Source organism: Manacus candei, unplaced genomic scaffold (assembly GCF_025592945.1).
Source record: "Manacus candei isolate 608988 ecotype Guabito, Panama unplaced genomic scaffold, ASM2559294v1 h1tg000063l, whole genome shotgun sequence".
Classification (NCBI taxonomy): Eukaryota; Metazoa; Chordata; class Aves; order Passeriformes; family Pipridae; genus Manacus; species Manacus candei.
This window is the reverse complement of record NW_026138111.1, coordinates 3,314,699-3,322,335: the sequence shown is the minus strand read 5'-3', so window position 1 is coordinate 3,322,335 and position 7,637 is coordinate 3,314,699.

Sequence of the window (7,637 nt, the reverse complement as noted above, 5' to 3'; positions counted from 1 at the left end):
TTGTAAACTTTGTGGTGTAGGTAAATATGCACATTTACTTTTTGGGTTCTATAAGAAATAAATCTTGTGAGTTTTCTTGAAAATTCTTCTCTTGCTGTTCTGTCAGGCCAAACAGGTTTAAAGAATTCTTGCCAAATTGCTAGAAAGGTTTTATTTTATAAGAATATTATTTTGATTTTTAATAATAAAGAACATGAGCTTCTTCTATTGGTGATTTATTTATTTATTTTACCATACCTGTTGCTTTCTGTAACAATTTGAATATGCTTGGTGAGAGCTGAACCTTGCAAAAATAAGAACTGGTAATTAAGCTTTATCTAGTCAAAGTGTAATCTGGCAACCATCAGGGTTTCCATTAATTTTCATAACACTTCTACAAGGCAATCTGAAGGGGTCAGGATACTCTTAGGTGAGCACCTCAAAATATCCAGTAGGTCTAATGCATCCCAGCTCTTCAAACAACCATTGTATTTCTACACAGACCTGCCCACACAGGGAATGGAGACCCTGTAGCCACATCTGTGGAGTGTCCTCTTTCAGCCTCTGTTTCTGCATGGCAATACTTTTTTTATGAACTGTTAGCACATGACACTTCTTTGATGCCCATCTGACTGAGACCCAACTTCTGGCGACAACTTTCAACATACTCTCTATAATCCCCTGCCCAGCTCTGTCCACATCTTCCTTGCCCAGTCTATGGCCCTATGATTACTGATGGACCTTTTCAAAACATTAAATCTTTTCTCTGCCAGGATGCTTGAATCAGCTGCTTCTCTTCCCTCTCCCACCCTCTCAGTCTCCAACTTTGAATCGACCTGGCTTCCCCAAACTCTGGTCTTTTTTCCTACCCTGTCTTGTGTTGCAGGCTACTTACCCTTCAAGATACAGCAGAGACTCTGAAGTACCATCTGGCTTGATATTCACAGACACAACTCCCTTGACTCCACTCTGGCAGCTCAGGGTAATGGTCACAAACTACCTGGCCGGCAACATGTGAACAAACCAATTGCTGTTGAAATGTGCTCCACACAGGTGGTCAGCAAGGGAAAGATTGCTTCCTTCCTTCTTTCCCTGAAAAGGAAGTGCCTCAATAATAGCTTTTGAAAGCAAGAGGTATTTCCTTCTCCAGCTTTGCTGTTGGCATTTTCTGTGCTTGGCTGGGTTTCTGTCATACCCAGCTGCTCCTGCCTAGTGGTGATAACGCTTTCCTTCCCTGTGACAAGGGGAGATCAGGAAAGTGAATTGAGACAAATTTTTTCTGCTTTCTTCCATCTGGTGTAATTAAATACTTGAGAGAAAGCAGAGCTTATATATTCTTGATCCTGGGAAACTTATATAAATCTATCCAGCAGTCTCCAACTCACTAGCATGTAGTGTTCCAGCCATGCTACTGCTATGTTGGTTATATCATTAGGATCATGACAAAAGCTAATCATTCCCCTCACTTATCTTATGTGTGACTTTTGTGTGATGCTTCCTGTATTTGTACAGATTCCAGATGTTACAGGATAGACGCAAATAAAATTAAACAGCTGATAGTCAGCCAGCCAGCATTCTGTCATGCTTTTAGGTAATTAAAATGTGTATGTTGATAGATTTAGATACCTCCAGAAGCCTTTGTATTAAATTTCATTTGGGACCGAAAATGGAGAATCTCCAAAATGTCAGTTTAGCTGTTTATATTGCCAAGTTAGGCCAAAGAAGGCATGTGTAGCTGTTGATGCTTTTGGCTGAGCTCAGATTCATCTGACTCCTGTCTGCCCTGTGCTCGCTGTCTTGTGCAACCAGGGACCTCGTGGATGACCACAGGAGAGGAGCCGTGTAAGGGTGCTGTTATGGTGCACAGCCAGACACCACACGTCACAGGTATTGGTGACTTCAGATGGAAAACTTCAGATTTCCCAGTTATTTCACCCTGCAGGCAGACCTTTCTGAAGCTTCTGCAGCTTCCTGAAGATTTATTCATTTCAGTCTAAATGTACTTTTTCTGATTTCTATTGATTTTGTGCTACTTTTGTTTTCCAATTATGTAAGAAAGAAACCATTTCTTCCATTCAATGAATTAATGAGAAAGAAAAGTGATTTCAGTCCATCACAATTTTACGAACCGAAAAGAATGTAAAAGAACCAAAATTATTTTATTCCCTGTCAATCTGAAACATAATATTTAAATCTGAAGTTCCTGTAAAAAAATAAGGAGAAAGTATGAGAGCAGATTTTCTTTCATTTCAGAGACTTGTAGTCCAGATGCTTCCCAGAATAGTGGAAAAGCCAGTTTCACTTTGTGCTTCCAACTGGAGGACCAGAGCCAGTGGCTCCTATGGAAGTTCTAACCACCAGACTTTGGTGCTGCTGCCACTGCTGTTGTCCTCCAGTGGACAAAATCTTCTTTCCACTGTTTGGTCTTCTCAGACTGAAGCTGTCGTCCTTCTGTCTGTGAGGTTCTCCTTCTGAAGGAGAATTTTCTAGTTTTTTTGGGCAGGGAACTTGTGGAATTGACTGTTTTCCCTTTGTTTCCTCTTTAAACTGTGATCTTCTGGGTTCTGATTTTGTTCATTCACACTCCCCCCTGCCATAAAAAAAACCAAAACAAACCCACACATCCGAGTTCCCAAACAGGTTTCTGTGTTGGTAAGAAAACGTTTCTAAGCCAGTCTATTGGGTTTGCGTGATCAAGTTTTGGTAGCGGAGGGGCTACAGGGAAGGCTTCTGTGAGAAGGTGCTGGTTCCACCATGTCTGGTAGAGCCAATGCTAACCAGCTCCAGGATGGGCCCACTGCTGGCCAAGGTTGAGCCCATCAGGAATGACAGTAATGCCTCTATGATATAACATATTTAAGAAGGAGAGAAAAAGTTATTATGCAGGTGAAAATTGCAGCCAGAGGAGAGCAGAGTGAGAATGTGTCAACAACTCTGCAGATACCAAGGTCAGTGCAGAAGGAGGGGCAGGAGGTGCTCCAGGTGCCAGAGCTGAGGCCCTGTGGCCTGTGGTGCAGACCATGATGGAGCAGCTGTGCCCCTCCCATGGAGGACCATCGGGGTGCAGAGACCCACCTGCAGCCCATGGAGGAGCCCATACCAGAGCAGGTGGATGCCCGAAGGAGGCTGTGACCCCGTGGGAGGTCCATGATGGAGTAGGGGCCTGGCAGGGACCGGCTGACCAGTGGAGAGAAGAGCCCATGCTGGGGAAGGTTTTTCTGGTAGGACTTGTGCCCCTGTGGGGACCCACGTTGCAGCAGCCTGTGCCTGAAGGATTGCACCCCATGGAAAAGTGACCCATGTTGCTGCAGTTTGTGAAGAACTGTTGCCTGTGGGATGGAGTCATGTTGGAGAAGTTTGTGAAGGACTGTCTCCCGTGGGAGGGACCCCATGGGGAGCAGGGGAAGGACTCCTCTCTGAGCAGTGGCAGAAACAATCTGTGATGAACTGACCGTAACACCCATTCCTGTCTCCCTGCACTGCTGGGTGGGAGGAGGAGGTAGAACTTGGGAAGGAAGGAGGGGTGGGGGGAAGTGTTTTTTTAAGATTTATTTTATTTCTCATTCTCCTGCTTTGATCCTGTTAGTAATAAATTTAATTAATATCCCCACTTTGTGTCTGTTTTGCCTGTGATCGTGATTGGCAAGTGACCTCTCCCAATCCTTATCTCAACTCATGAACCCTTTGTCATATTTTCTCTTCTCTGTCTAGTTGCACAGGAGAGTGAGAGAGCGGCTTTAGAGAGTACCTGGTGTTCAGCCAGGGTCAACCACTACAGCCAGTGAGCCACAGAGGTTCCTCAGGGGCCAGAGAAATTTTCTGAGCTCAAGGTAGTTTTCTAAACAACATCACTTTAACCTTTGCAGAAGAATTTACTTTAACCTAGAGAAAACTACTTAGGATAATTTAGGCTGACAGGTATGGAAAATCTAATAATAGGGATTTAAAACAGAACATTGCCACAAATTTGGATGAATAAAAATAGGACAGTCTTTTCTTAGCACTTTCAGCAACACAGAGACCATTAGCAGAATAAGAGCACTGTTATGGCCTATTAACAGACACTGTGGTGGAAAAAGCTTTCTGGTGAGAAGCTTCATTATTTTATGTTACAGGGTAGTGGTTGTTGTGTGAAAAACTGTTGCAGTCATCCTAACTCTGTATTTATTGTCCTTGTACAAATTGTGCTTTACAGCTATAGCAGAATTATTAACCCTGGTTTACTAAGAGGTTTCTTTCATTTTTTGTTTGCCAAAATATAGCTTGATATTTCAAAACAAAGTATTATTGACATTTTAAAAGCATACAGGTAATTCAGCGACTGCTTTTCATGCTGCTTGAGTCAATTTGTTGGCAGAGTTGAAAGGACCCTCTGGCCTGTGTTGTGTGTACCTGCAGTTTTTGTTTTCTTGAAGAAAGTAGTTGAACAGATGTCTTTCCAAAAAAAATCTTTGGTCAAATTGTCTTTAAAAATAGCCAGTTTTTGTGGCTAATATGAAACACCTTGGCTTGAATGGCTTGAAACAAGCATCAGTTCTCTGAGAAGCAAACCTTTTCATTTTGCTAAAATGGTGACATATGCAAAGCAAGTATTAGCTTTTAAAAGTCTTCTTCAGTTATCTTATATGCAGAGATTTAGATTATTCCCAATAAAGTAATCAGTATAAATATAGCTTCTCTTAACTTCTGCAACTCTGATATAACTCTCCTTCTTTAATGGATACTCTGTTTTAGAAGAGAAAATGTGCATAGTTAATTCCTGTGGTTGTGGGCTTTATGTATATAACCTACAACACTTCCATTAAAGCCTCAAAATGCAATTTTCTCCTCACAATCATTGAGCAATCTTCTGTGTGGACTTAATGGGGCCAAATAAAGCCAGGAACCCAGAATGCCTGCTTGGGAGGGTAATCTGCTTTCCTTGGGGTACTTTCCCTTTGTTCCCCTGTGGAAGGTTGGCAGGGACACAGTAAAGGCCTCAGACAGCTGTGGGTGACAACAGCCTGTAGGAGCAAATACTCCAGGGTGAAGCACTTCTTCAGTCTGGGTTTTTGTTGGTGTCTCAAAACCTGTAAAGGAACGAACAGAGATTCTCCAAACAGCTGTGGAAATGCTGCCATATGTAAGAAAAGAGCAGGGCATGCCAAGGGAGGAGACTTATTTGTGACTTCCCAGACTGGACATCACTTTGCATTCCCACATGGAGGTAGCAGCTTCATCAAGGAGATGCTAGTTCCACGGGCTTTTGTAATTTCTTATTCAGATGTGATAAATCATAACTGGAAAAATGTATCAAAAAGCTCACCATAGCTATCCTGGCAATGTACAAAACAGAGCAGAGCTCTAGCTCAAGGCCTGATGAGCCATGGTTACTGCCGCAAGGGGGAAAAACTATTCATGAGGACTGTGGTAAGGGAATAGGCCCCTTTGGGAGGGCATCCAGAGCAGCTGCGAGTTCAGATTCATCATATGGCTCTGCTGGTCTAACAGTTCTCCACAGCTGGTGCTCAGCCTTCAGCCTTTGTCCACACATGTGGCATCAATGCTGCTGTGTCTCCGATCCCATGTAGTGTGGCACTGATGGGTGCAGTCCCATGGCATCTCGATGCAGTGGCCTGAGCTGGGTACTGCTAAACAGGGTTTGTCAATATCCTCATCTCAATAAAAGGGTGAAGCCAGCTTGGGGTTCACCCTGGAGGTCTAGCTGGGAGGGTAGAAGAGGGAGAGAGGTCAGAGGCAGCCCTGGAGACTAGTCTGCAACACCCTGTGAAGGCTGGAAAAGCTCTTTTGCTTTCTTTTCCTCATTTATCTTCGGTTGTTTATTCCTGAGCATATTCCTTTTCTTTTTTTTTCTTTCTAGTCCTCTCCACTATGCTTTTATGTGCAATAATCCATTTTTTTTCTCTTGAATTTAGAGATAATAACTATTTCTGATTAATAGGCCAGCAAAACAATTAAAAATTTCAAGCACTTGTGTTTATTGATGTGAGAAGGTTCCTAGAAACAGCCTTGTCCTGTTTTACTGCATGAACTCACTAAGTAAATGAGACATGAGTAAACATGAGACTGCAACAGGGTATGTGACAGATTTCTTATATTGCCAGTCATATTGCCAGCTTGGAAATGTCAGGTCCTTAGGAAATAATGTGAAATGTATTTTGAATGTGTATAGCTTGACTAACACTTAGAAAATCAGACTGATATTTTAAACAAATCCACTCTATCTTTTTTGCCTTTAGTGTTTATTACTACTATCAGCAATGCTGTGCCTGTCAGGGAGATAATATTTGAGTTGAAACTGCATTTCTTGTTTAAGGTGGAAAATGCAAAGACTTCGAACACCTGACTTGCACACAAGAGGTGAAGGGCACTGTGGGGTGCTGTGACTGTTAGAAAGTAAATTATAAATAGACTTGACATCCTTTTGAATTATGGAAAAGCTCATTAAAAATAATTATTAAATACAAGTTTAAAACTAGTCATTTGCTTCAGGATGCAAGATGTGGAGGAGCAGCCAGCCAGTGGGATGTGGAGGTGAGGAGGGTGGGGGATAGGGTGGCCTCCCTCTCCTGACACACCTGAGCTCTATAGCATATTCCTCTGCTGCCCTTAGCTCTCTCCTGATCATATTTATTAAAAAACCCTTCTCTTATTTGATCGTAAACTTGCAATTTATTCTGTTTTTATTATTCAGTGCTACATTCTCCCAATATGTAGAAACTCCAAAAATGCAGTCTTTGCCTTGAGAAATGAGATATGCTTGAAGAAATGAGAGAGAAACGAAAGAGGGGAGAGAGAAACGTAGCAAGATTGTTTTGCTTTTCAGAACCTTAGATTTCATTTAAGGTTTTGGCCATGGATGGGATTTGTCTCAGTACATTTTAATTGCCTAAAGTACAGGCATCTGCCCTAAGCTAGGGGATTGGGCTGCCCATAACCAAAGGAAAGCAGCAGATACCTCTGAAAGGGAATTTATCCCTGTAAGGTAAGTGTCTAAAGAAGGTGGTAGGATGGACTCTGTAGGGATTCCTGTCTTTCTCCATTGACACAAAGGAAGCCCAGGTGATTTTTTTTTAGATTAAATACTTATTTTTCACATGGCAACAGTAATCCTAGGCTCGAATAATTTTATTTCTTATTGAAAATTTCAAGTGGTGTCTCTACTCCTGCTGGTTGGTGTCTGTGAAGGGAACATACGTTGCTGTGCTAGCGATTCCCGTCCTTTGTGTGTATTACGGATATGCCTTGGGCCTAAGAAATTACAACCTTCAGACCTGTGATGACTTGAAAAATCACACACCAGTGCTATCTACCCTCCAGCCAGCATGGGACGAGTGATGCCTTATAAATCCAGATCCTTTAAAAGTGGAGATATTTAAAGAAGCAAGCAAGAAGTTTCTTAATCCCTGCCTCAAGCAGTTTAAAACCTCCTTCTTGCTTGGGGTCCTACATAAATCAGAACACAGGACTGGCTATATTCTGCAAATAAATCTTGCTTGATATTTACTTCTCACATAACTTCTCTGTAACAAATTCTGAATTCCCTACCATATATGCTAATAAAATGTCACCCGTTTTATAATTTAGTAGCATCATAATAATAATAGTTTCTTCAGTTGTATTTCACTCTTTCAGGGAGTGTTTGACATACTGCTTAC